The sequence below is a fragment of the Benincasa hispida genome, chromosome 3, assembly GCF_009727055.1.
Source record: "Benincasa hispida cultivar B227 chromosome 3, ASM972705v1, whole genome shotgun sequence".
NCBI lineage: Eukaryota > Viridiplantae > Streptophyta > Magnoliopsida > Cucurbitales > Cucurbitaceae > Benincasa > Benincasa hispida.
Genome location: NC_052351.1, coordinates 28,661,179 through 28,674,266, shown reverse-complemented (window position 1 = coordinate 28,674,266; position 13,088 = coordinate 28,661,179). Strand labels below are relative to the sequence as shown.

The window sequence follows — 13,088 nt, the reverse complement described above, 5'->3', positions numbered from 1 at the left end:
TTCCATTTTTGTTTTCAAACTAATTTCCATTTTTGTGGCCACTGTGTACAATCTACAATACATTACAATCAGTCAGTCACTACCCACACATCCATAAATCAAACTAATTCCCATTGAAACAGCTGGAATCTACAATCTACAATACATTGAAACGGCCGGAATGGAAGATATCAAGATGAAGATACGAACCTGCAAAAGAAAGAAGAAGAAAGTTGGACTGGAAGTCTGCCGGCTGGAACGAAGAAGAAGTGCTAACTGGAACGATGTTGGCTGCCGGTTGGACTGGAAGTTTGGAAGTCTAGAACGAAGAAGACGATGTTGGTTGTCGCCTGCCGGGTCGAACGAAGAAGAAAGAAGGGCGTGTGGTGCAGCGAAGTCGTGCATGCGGACTGCGGGTGCAGCGAACGCGAAGTAAACTAATAAAATTTACCCTAATTTTTTAAAATAACATTATATATATATACTTCAAATAAACCGGTTGGGTCGGGTCGCCCCGACCGTCGCTAGATTCGATTCGAAAAACCAAATGACCTTGACCGCTCTGAGTATATTTTCGACCGTCCGACTCCATTCCGGCCGGTTTGGGTCGGTCATGTCGGTTTTTTGGTCTAACATGCCCACCCTTAATATAAATGGTCTCCTCAAGATTACCATTTAGAAAAGCAGTCTTGACGTCCATTTTCCATATCTCATAGTCATAAAATGCGGCAATGGACAGGAGGATACAGATAGACTTCAACATGGCAACATGTGAAAAAGTATCCTCATAGTCGAATCCCTCTACCTAGGTATAACCCTTTGCCACAAATCTAGCCTTGAAGGTTTGCACCTTCCCATTGGCACACCTTTTCCTCTTGTAGATCCATTTGCAACCTATAGGTTTTACCCCATCAGGTCGATCTATAAGATCCCATACTGAGTTGAAGTACATCGACTCCATCTCGAGATCTATGACTTTGACCCATTCATTCCGGTCAACATCCCTCATTGCCTTATGCTAAGACAACGGATCCTCAACCTCTCTATCAGCTACCATAGCCAGGATTTTCGTAAAACCCATATAGCAAATAAGTGGGTTCTCAACCCTCCCACTACGTCGAAGTTCCCTCAACTCTTGAGGTGGAACTAACCTACCAGATGAACTACCATCAACAACTCTTGCTGATGAAGCAGGCTCTTCAATAACTCTTGTTGAAATTTCAGTAATTTTGTTAGAAAGTTCACGTAACACGATCTTACTATGTGGACTGTGCTCCCTAATATGATCCTCCTCCAAGAAGGTAACGTTCGTAGACACAGGCACTCTGTTTTCCATAGGATCATAAAAGTAACCTCTTCATGTACCTTTGGGGTAGCCTACAAAGAGGCAAAACCGGCAGAACCTCGACCGTGGTTCTAATTTCTTTGGATTAGCCTCAAGCACATGTGTTGGGCAACCCCATGCGGAAGTGATACAAACTAGCTTTACGCCCATTCCACAACAGTAGTCTTGTAGTTTGTAAACATTTTGTAAACATATTGTTATTAATAAAATAAATGTTATTTTTAGGCATTTACTCAAATCCAATAAACTAAGATCTGTGGTATTTCATGTAACTTAAGCATGTATGTGGAGACATACAAATGGATCATGCCTTAAGTGATAACCTAAATGGTTTGTAGTAGATGGATAAAGGAGGGATACCTTATCCTGTTGACACTACAGATACGACCCGCTTTATAGATATTACAAGTGTTATAAAGGCTATAAATGGTCTAATCCTGACCATTCATATAGAGACATGCGAGTGGGAGTATCCTATACAAAGAATTTGTATAAGACCGGACCACGAAATGATTAGTCTCTTTATATAACATCGTTGATAATTGAGATTTACATTTCACTAGAATGACCATAGGTGACATGACCTTAATCTTGAGTGAGTTGGGAACTCCTACCTATGAGGGCAGTCCTTTGATTTGTATGAATGAGAGTGGCCAGATTGCCAATTCAACAAGTCTACCATTTTAGGGTTCGTCTGATTGGGGAGCTGGGAACTCAGCTACATAAGATGGAATTCACTCCTTCCCTGAAGCAATGGTAAGTAAATAAATTGCTCCCTTAAGGGCTGATTTCAGGTCATGAACATAGTAGCCACACCCTCTCCTGGCCCGAAAGAACTTAGTCATAATAGGACTATGACTTATTATTCATTAAAGGAATCAGTGGTACTTAAGGAGTTAGATGTAACTACACAGGGAAAAACGGTGAATTGACCCAGTTGTACTTACAAGCGATTTGTGAAGAGTCATCACACTGTTGATTGGTTATATGGACACAGAAATATATCTGTAGTACGAAGAGTGCAGTTGTCGGTCTTTAGTGGAGTGACCAACAGTTAACGGATGATGGATCTCGTGATTAAAAAGTTTAATCAGTTATTTACGTACCGTTGGAGCTTTAAGCTATAGGTCCATGAGGTCTCCTTTGTAGCTCAATGGGTTCAATTTGAGAATCAGATTTTGGGTTAATTTGAAGTGTTCAAATTAACAAGAGGAAATTCAACGATATGTGATATAATTGATTTGATGTATTTGATACATTATAATTGGAGGAATTAATATAAATATGATTTATATTAAATGCCATAAAATAGAAGAAGAACTATGGTTTATATGTTTCATATGATGAAATATTAAAATTATAGGTTATAAATATAATATGATAAGTTGGTTATTATATTTATTTATAACATATTAATTATATGATAATTAATTCTTGTTTTCTAATAACCGAATTGAGTGAGAGGTTATTGGAAGTTTTATGGTAACTGTGAGATAAAAAGGAAAATTGTTTTCCAAATCAGTTAGAGGTTTATTTTTCACTCGGATTAATCTCACAAAAAGGCTATCAAGTAAAAGTGTTTTACTAAATGATAGCATAGAGAGCATACACGATTGAGTTACAAGTTTACTATACGATAGTTACTCGCTTACTTGTTGCTACACGACCGAGTAGCAAAGTCTATATGATAGGCTTCATCTTTCTAAATGATCGAGTATTTCGTCTATACGATTTCGAGGATTGAGTTGGACTCGATTGAGATCGAGATTCATTCAGAAGTTCTTTGAGATCATGTTCTGATCGTTGCGTTCGAATTCGTGTTGTTGAACGATCAATGGATACTTGAAGAAGAGTTCTTCAAAGGTATACATACTCTATCCCTGTTTGTTCCTTAAAGAAGTATGTTGTAATGTACTGTTTATGCATAATCGTCTCCATTTAGACTGTATTGTGTTTGTGTTCTTTCTCAATGGGATTTGAAACGATCCGCTTCCGCTCACTAGATCTCGATTCGAAGTTCCTTCAATATTTTAACTATTTATCCATTGGAAACTAGAATTGTACCCTAGAAATTACTAGCATACGACAAGAATGTCTGGCTGGGATTGTCAGCTCGCTCTGACTTCGGTTGTCAGCATTCACTAGTATGTCCAGCGGGAATTATTGACATGTGCACATTAGACGGGTTGTATTAGTTATTGAGATTGTTTCCTTGGACATATATTTGATCGGGAAGGATTTGAAATACATATGTAAAATTTATGTTATCTTGAAAGTTGTTATTGTATTCTGTTTGAATGATTGGTTGCTACTAAACATTTCTAAAATAAATTTAAAAAACCAAAAGTATGTTCTATAAAAGATCTCACTGAGTTCCACCCCCCCCCCCCCCCGGGTAGCAGGGAAAGTCATTCCAGGAACATCACCCATGGTCAGAATCTGCCACATCAACAACATTAGCTTTGAGTCTTTTCTTGTAGATAGTTATAATTGTGATAAACCCAAAGGAGCATAAACATAATCCTGTAAAACATTATCAGTTGTGACAAATAATTATTTTCTAGTTAATTGTTATGTTTTTATAAAATTTGTTTAGTGTGAAAGGTTAAATGGGTAGTGGGCATCACAATAGAGTGATATTTGTTGTCTTCACGCCGCCTCTCGGGTGATAGAGGCAAACTCGGGAGGGGGCGTGACAACTGTCTCAGAAAAGGAAAAAAAAAACTCTTTTACTCTCTCTCAATCCTTCTGCCTTTACCTTTCTCCCAAAAATAAAATAAGGAGACCACACTTCTTTATTCTCTTGTTCTGAGAATAGTGGTGTTCATGGGGTTGATTTCTAGTGTGCATGTAGAAAAGTTCATGTTGTTCATGACTTTTGGAGAGGATTTACGAAAAGAAGAAAATTCTTCAAGATGTACGTGCAGAAGAGTTCATGACTTTTGGAGAGGATATACAAGATGAGGGAAATTCTTCAAAAGTAAGATTCTTCTTTTCCCCTCCTCCTCTCCAATAGCATGCTTTGTTTATAATGTTTATTCTATTTTTCTTCTCTATATTTTTGTTAATTTTGAAATTGAAATCCAATTGCACGACGTTCACACGTTTCCGTGAGAAATTCGATTCTTTCATTTAAAGATTCAGAAACTTTTTTAAGAACAAACTTGAAAGTAGATATAAAGTTGCAACTTATTTCTTAAAAAAAAAAAAACAAATAAACGGAAGTATATGTTTTCTAAGTCATTTTTTTTTACAATTTAGGTCTCGTTTGGTAACCATTCCTTCTTTGTTTTTTATTTTTAAAAATTAAGCTATTTTCTTCCCATATATTACAATGATTTGCATTTTTCTTAAGTACAATGATTGATTTTTTAACCAAATTCCAAAAATAAAAACAAGTTTTTAAATGCTACTTTTTTAGTTTTCAAAATTTGCCTAAACTATTGGTAAAAGATAGATAACAAATGAAGAAACTTGGAAATGGATATAGTATCTATAGACTTAATTTTAAAAAACAATAATAAAAAATCCAATGATTATCAAACGGGACAAAAAATAAGTCATTTTGAAAAAAATTGAAGTGTTTGACATCCAATTAAAATAGCTTTTGAAGTATATTTTAAATAGTTTTTATAAAAAAAAAATGTTTAAATAAAAATGAGTTTTTTTTTAAAAAAATATTTTTCTCAAGTCAATCCAAACGAGCCCTTAATCAAATTTTTTAAGCAAGTTTAAAGGTTTGGCTTTAGATTCTTAAAAAAGAAAAGAAAAAAAAAAGTTGGCATTAGTTTAGACAGCATTTGATGAGTTGTAACTTGTAAGTTGTAACCAATCTGCATTTGGCTCTCTTTTCAGCCAAGTTCAACCCTTTAAATGAGCCTATATTATATTTTAAATATATGTTTTTCAAAAGAGAAGGAAAAAAACGCTAGAAGGAGGGCTTGAACCTCCGACCTTGTGGTTAACAGCCACACGCTCTAACCAACTGAGCTATTCCAGCTTATTGTTTAAATATTCATATATTTAATATATAATTTAATAATTTAGAAAAATAGGAGTGAAAAACGGTATCATGGGGAATCATATTGGTCTAAAACATAAGCAACCCTAAGAGGGTATTTGTAAATATTTTATTCAAATAGTTAAATAAGTTTAAAGTTTTAATGTGAAAGAAAATTTTTTAGATAGAGTAGCAAAGACTCTATTTGAAATAGATTTTAAAGGTATGTTTCGAGATTGACTTTTTTGATTGCTTAAAAAAGTATTTTTCTAAATTAAAAGTAAGGTTTTTAGGGACAAAGTCAATAAAAACATGCCCTCAGAGTTGGAACAACTAAAATGATGAACAAGATGACAAATTCTCGTGCCCACTTACTTTGAACCTTGTGAAAAAAAAAAAAATGCTTTGTAACTGTTTTAAATGGTAACGAAAGAATAAATATTGATAGCAAGTATAGTTCCACTATTATATGAACTCTTTATTTAACATAAAATCTTAATACTTTTGAGGTTAAAAAAATCGTAAAATCTTAATACTTTTGAGGTTAAAAAAATCGTAAAATCTTAATCACAATAATATATTTGATATTATGGGGTTCTATTTCAAAATCAATTGACAATAAAAGAAGTAATTTATCTATCTTAAAAGAAATGTATAAAAAGTATTAATTGTGATTAATTGAAAAATTTATAATGCAAAACTCATGTTCATGTTGATTGTTGAGCTTTTAAGCCTACTGTGATTTTTATAAATCAATACCAGAGTCCAAAATATAGAGCAAAGTGTGATCAAACTGATTTTTGAATAATTATCTCAAATATTCAGTAGGACAAACTTTTATGCATGTACGAAAATATTCCTTTTTCAAACAACAAAACCAAAACTCAAATCGACCCCAATTACATTTTTAAAAATCAATATTGAAGCCATATGAGATGATTAACTATCTATGATCATATATATTTATCATACATGTTAACATAATAATTAATGGTCCCCAAATCTAAAAAATAAAGTTAAAATACTCGTCAATGTTTAATTTTAGTCCATATATTTTTAATAAATCTTAAATTTAGTTCTTCAAAATTAATTTTTATCGAAATTAATTAAACGATAATAATAATAATTAAATATTTGAAAATATAAAATATAAAATTTAACAAACCTTAAAGTATAAATAACACGATGATATATTTTTTTAATATAAAAATAATAATCGAAAATGGCAACATCACTTGGGAAAAAGCCTTGGTTTGGTTTTTAATTAAGTTTCCCTTTCTTCGATGTTTATTAAAATAAATTAGTTGTAAATGAGAATCTGTCACCTGAACGTCATGTAAAGTACCCATTAAATTAAAATAATAATAGATTCTTAAAATTGTTAAGGCTTATGTAATGTATATAAATAAAATAATGGCATATACTTGGAATTAGAATATGATTCGTTTATTTATTACATCATCAGATGGAGACAACAGCACAAAAGTACCAAGAGATTTGGAACCCTTTCAAATAAACCCTTTCAAATAAACCCTTTCTTTAATCCTAACAAAGACATACAATGAGACAAAGTATTCATTTCATTTCATTTCATTTATATATATAAAAAAAATGAAGGTTGGAAACCAATTGGAGTCATAATTTAATTACAAAAAAATATATACTTGAGTTAAAATTTTCGCTCAATTAAACATGTCTAGTAAAATCTCTACATCTAACTCCATTGTTAAATTTACTAGGATAGAACTTGATAATTATGTCACCAACATTTTCAATATTATATTTTCTTATTTCCTAGGTTTGTTTAGGGAAAAATTATCCTAAGAACATAATAACCACTTCTTGCTACAATAAATACTATTTTGTATTCTCCAATTAACTACCGTTAATACTATTTTAAACCTCTCATTTGCTACAGTATTTACTATTTGTCATAGTTTTCATTATTTTTTTATTCTTTGTTATAGTATTTACTATTTCTTTCTCAAGCTAAAATAGTTTACACCTCAAACACATACGATTATAACCCAAACTAAAATAATCTATACCCCAAATACAAACTATTATAATCCAACTATAATAACCTAAGATTATAATAACCAATTTCTTACCCCAACGTCCCCTTATTATTTTCAAGAAGAACAAAATAAGACAGTTGACAAAATGTTCAGTCTAAATTGTTGAGTATTTAGAGTTACAATAGTGCATTTGGACCATATCTTGTATTTTTTTAGATCGTGCTTCTTAACATCTATCTAGAATTCAATGTATTGGAATCTAGAAATATATTTCAATAAGCGACGTATAAAACTTTGAAAATCAATTAAAAGAGCCAAGAGTAATTACTGAATTACAAAATATCTTTAGTACTTCAAATTCAAATTTGATCGTTTTTCGTACTCTCTCTAGCAACTAGTTCAAGACTCTATCTCGTGTAATAAGACCACAATATATTTTGTTTCTATTTTTAATTTTAGTAGTGTTGTTTTAATTTGAAGGTTTGAAACCAAGTTTTAACAAAAGTTGCTAATTTTTTTAATTAAATTACTACATGTTGGTGTTAAAGCTAATAGTTAGAACGAAAATTTACCTTGAAAGACTTTAGTTAGGATTATTTATGTGCAAAATTTATGAAAAATTAGATTACTTACAAATGGTAGGATATAGTTAGAAAATTTAAAAACAATTTTAAAATCCAAATATATATGTATATAAATATATTAAAGAATGGGAGTTATAAAATGGATGATTGTTTTGGAAGCATATTGGAATTAAGTCATATATATGATTAATTATGAAATTAGAAAAGAATGGGCTTATTAATTTAATTGTGAAGATTAATTTTTAACATTAAAGTTATGATGTAGTTGTGTCTGGTTGGTGGTATACTTGTCCTAAGTTCTCACCAACCTACCTAGTTGTTAATAATCAGTACATTCCAATTATATTCTTTCTTTCTCTAACCAACTCTATTAGACTCTAATTAGAAAATTAGAGAAAAAAAAACGTAGGTCTTTTATTTATTTTTTTATTTTATATATTTTTTATTAGATATGTTTATTATAAAAGTAATTATAAGTATTATTTTAAATGTAAACTATCACAAATTAAATTTACTTACATATAAAGCCTAAGAAACAATTATTTTAAATTTCAATATAATGTTTTGGATTAATATATGCTTTAGTCTTTAGGTTAAATTACAAGTTTATAGTCTATGAACTTTCTTAAACATGTTAATAGATTTGTAAACTTTCGATTTTTCTGTCCATTAAAAGTTCATGAGCTTTACAAAATTTCTTTTAAGAGATACTTCAACTTTTAATTTTGTGTCTAATAAATTTCTAAAATTTTTAATTTTATGTCTAACACATAGGTCCTTGATTAACTTATTCAACATATATACTTTTCTTTTTCCCTGAATTCATGTATCTACCAAACATAAAATTACATTCGTTGAGATTCCATCAGACATAATAATCTATTTTAAATCTATTAAATTAATAATCAATTAAATCTTTTTTTAAAAAAATTATTATTATATATATATATATTTTACAAACCCTATCAAATACAAAATTCAAAAAAAAAAAATTTATTAACAACAAATTGAAAAATATAAGTTGAAAGATCTATTAGACACACAAAGTAAAAGTTTTAAAAAAAAAATTATTAGACACTTAAAAATTTAGGTCCCTTTGGTAGTCATTTTATTTTTTTGTTTTTAGTTTTTAAAAATTAAGTCTATTTCCTCCTCATTCTTACAATGATTTACATATTTCTTAAATTCAATGATTGAAATCTTAGTCAAATTCCAAAAAAAAAAAAAAAAAAAAAAAAAAAAAATAAAAACTACTTTTTTGTTAGTTTTTAAATTTTTGAGGTGAAAATAGTGTCTAGAAGTTTTAATTTTCAAAAACAAAAATCAAATTGTTATCAAATGGGCTTACACGCTAAATTAATTGTTACAAATTTGAAAGAAACTAAAGTTAATTGTAATTTAACATAATTTTGAATACATCCCTGCCTACTTACGACATTCATGTGAACTACAAGAACATTGCGAAACATAAACAATTAAAATCTCAAAAATAAAAGTTGGCTGGCCTCTGATTTAAGGGTTCGAAATTATAATTTCCTTAATCATGTTTTGAGGAACCCTTGGTTTAGTTTTATTTGCAGTTCACTTTATTCCATCCTTATTGAATATTACAACAAATATACATTCAATAATTGGATTTCTAATTGATTGTTGGAATAAAATATACTTTAAATTATTGTTTTATTTACCATTCTGTTTAATTTATACAAAGTGGCTTCAAAATTATCGACCAATTAAAAAAATGTCTTTCAGTTACTTCATTCGAATAAATAGATCTAGGAGAGAAAAACATCCAAAATATAATGATAACAAGATCGACATGGTGAATTATGTGTTTTAATATAGTGACGTTTATTGAAGTTTTTAAATTATAATAAATATTTTTAGACGTGTTTGTATTTCATATAGATTATGATTAAAATATGTTATTAAACATAACGGGACGTCCTTGTTTAAAAGGGAAGTTAAATGATATTATGTATATCATGTCGTAATTTAAGACGACAAATTCATAAATATACACAAATGAGGGTAAAAGGATATATATTGCTTGTATTAAAAGTGATGGATGTATTTATCCTTAATTAATTCTTATTAAGATGCACAAAGAGGGAAAATTGGAGTTGTTACAAAATGATGCAATTGATGAACTAAGAGAGTATTGGCCAAACCCAAAAGGGAAAACAAAGCAAAGGAATATCCCAAAGATCCCAAGGTGTTTTCTCCTAAACCCTAATTATTTTAAAGGTTATATCTTTAGGACACAAACAGAAGTGATTTGTCCATTTCTATCTTGTTTGCAATGAAAGAGAAAGATAATTCCCCTCTTTTGTTTCTTTTGAAGTCTTGACTTAGTAAATATATATATATATATATTTTTTTTTATTTATATATATATATATTTTTGGGTCCATAGGCAAATATATTTTAAGAAAAAAGGTTGATAAATGATGTGTAAACCAACAACTATATATATATATATAAAATTGAAAATATTTTGTAAAATTTTTTGGAAAGAGAAATAACATATAGTTGCAACATGCAACTATATAAATTACAATATAATAAACTATTTAATTTGTTTTGCACCAATTTATTTTTTCATGATTAGTCGACATGTGTATATAAAACAAACAAATGGTTAAATTGGGTATTAAAGAAAATTTTGCAATTTTGCAATTTTTTTAAAAAAATAAATGTCTTTCTTTTAGAATATTAAAAAGAAAAAAACAAAGAAACACAAACACAGTTGAATTTTGTGTGTGTAAAAATATAAACATGATCTCATATAAGCACATTTTTGTATTGATTTACTCATTAAGTTAAATGTATTTGATGTTACATTTTTGTATTGATTTACTCATTAAGTTAAATGTATTTGATGTTACATGTGAAAGGTCTAAGCATAAGAAAATATCGGTTTGTGTTATGGAATTTAGGTTCTATTTTATTTGGAGATCTTATTTCACGGTTATATGAATTTTAAATATTTGTGCATATTTTCATCTCAAAATTAATTGATAATGAGAGAAAAATAACTCATGTATCTTAAAATTTGTGAAGTCTCCTATCTTTTTACTACAAGAATTTTGGGCTTTAATGTCGGATGGAAAAAGTGAAACCAGATGTATAATGTCGGTTTTTAAAAAAATGGATCTTTAATGTCGATTTTAAACCGACATTGAAATTTTAAACCTACATTGAAGATAGGCTACAATGTCGGTTTAAAACCAACATTAAAGATTCCCATTTATTTTTTTAACTTCAGTAAAAAATCTCTCTTTTTCATTTCACTATCATTCTTCAACCTCCTTTCTCACAAAAGTTCCTCTCCCAAAAACCCTCCTCTCGCCGGCAATCCTTCACCATCCCTGTCAGTGCGCCATCACCACCAAATCTTTCAAGTCGTCATTGATGTTGTGCAGATCCGTCCGTCAACGTCAGCTCAACGTCGGTCACCATGTAGATCCGTCCAGAGATTCAGATCTGGTAGCCACTCTTCGTGCAGCTCGTCGTAGTGCATATTTTCAGATTTGTGCAGCCGCTCATCGTTTAGATCCATTGGTAGCCCAACCCCTTTATGTGCAAATTTGTTGTAGCCCAGCCCCTAGACGTGCAGAACCGGCGTAGCCCAACCCCTCAACATGCAGATCCAACGTTATGTATATCCTCATCGTCCAGGTCTGCCAGTTGTTGAATCATGCAGTCGTTGAGGTTCGTCATTCTTTGAACTCGATCTCAGCTCAGATATGTTCCAATCTTCGAGCTTTGGATCAGATCCATTCAATCTTTGATTTTCTTATTGCTTTCCATTCTTTGCACTTTTTCTTTTTGTCTTGAAATCATTTGCTAAACTAGGTTAGTTTTCATTTGTAGATCTATAAAGTGTCAACGCAAAATTGGGGCATGTAGAAATTAGAATAGCTACCAGGTGGAGGCTTTGCAAGTGGATTTGGGTCGTTCGGTAGTCAGTAAGGAAGTGTTGATTTCTCGCTTTTGGTGTTGCCACTGGTGGAGTTGGAGGAGCTGGAAAACCTCCTAAGCTTTTCACTCAGATTAGAAAGTAGTTTCATATTGACTATCGATAGGTAGATGGTAGAATGTATATTTATTTTTGTTGTAACACCAGTTTTCAGCTTCTTCCTATCTTTTTGGGGTTTAGAAAATCTTTATATTATTGATTAAACATATATATGTTTTTATTTTTACTAAACTATGTTAGTTTTAGTATGTTTTTGCTCTTTTTATGTTTAGTAACTTCACTTTTATTTATAAAACATATTTTCTTGTTAAATTTCTGTTCAAATAGATTTTTTTTATACAAGTCATAACTCACTCACACATATTTGCTTATAATTATGGAATATGCAGTTGGGGGAAAATTTTTTGAAAAAATATGCAAGGCCAAAAGATTCAGTGAAGATGAGGTAAATTAGATTGCTAGGTGGCAACTATCGATTTTATTTTTTTGTATTTGGTTAGATAAATTTCTTAAACAAAGCATTTTTCAAGGCTATACTTTGGTAAGTTGATGAGAAACTGTATTGCTATGACTTAAACAGAATACATTTGTCGATTTCTGATGTGGCATTTCAAATTTCACTGAATATTTCTAGTACTTGAAATTAATGTGTTATGAGGTTAATTTATTATGAACCGGGTTGTTTAGAGTTATTTTGTAGTTTGTGATTACTGTTAAAGAGATTTGTTTCTTGAGAGTATGAAAATACTGTATTTATTCAGTTATGCATAGTAGAGAATAAGAGAAGGTTTTAAATGAGCTTTGATCTCTTGTTCATTATCATGTTTCGCTTTAGACTTCAATTTCAAAAACTTTTTGTAACTATTCTATAAATTTTATTTTACATAATTGGAGTCCGTTATTATTTAGAATTTTGAATAAATTGTATGGGTTTATAGCTAAAACAATCATTATACACTACCTAAAATTGATCCATGGTGTTTAAGTTCTATAAATTAATGCTAGAAAGTCGAGAATAATGCAAGGGTGGAATAATGCAATCATAGAATTACATTTGCAGGCATAATTGCAACAGTTGTCCAGCATGTCACAACTTGCAACGATGTTATAAGAAAGTAATGAGAGAAATGTGTGATATTCTCGAAACTGCTAAGTAGGTAGGAATCTTGCTTGAGTTCAT

At 30.3% G+C, this 13,088-nt stretch overlaps 1 non-coding gene across 1 annotated transcript; it reads right to left on the bottom strand.

Annotated features, from left to right (window-relative positions):
- Positions 1-5,250: 5,250 nt before the first annotated feature.
- Positions 5,251-5,324, bottom strand: TRNAN-GUU. Its single transcript has one exon. It is a non-coding gene; the product is annotated as a tRNA-Asn (tRNA).
- Between the last annotated feature and the right edge of the window lie 7,764 nt (positions 5,325-13,088).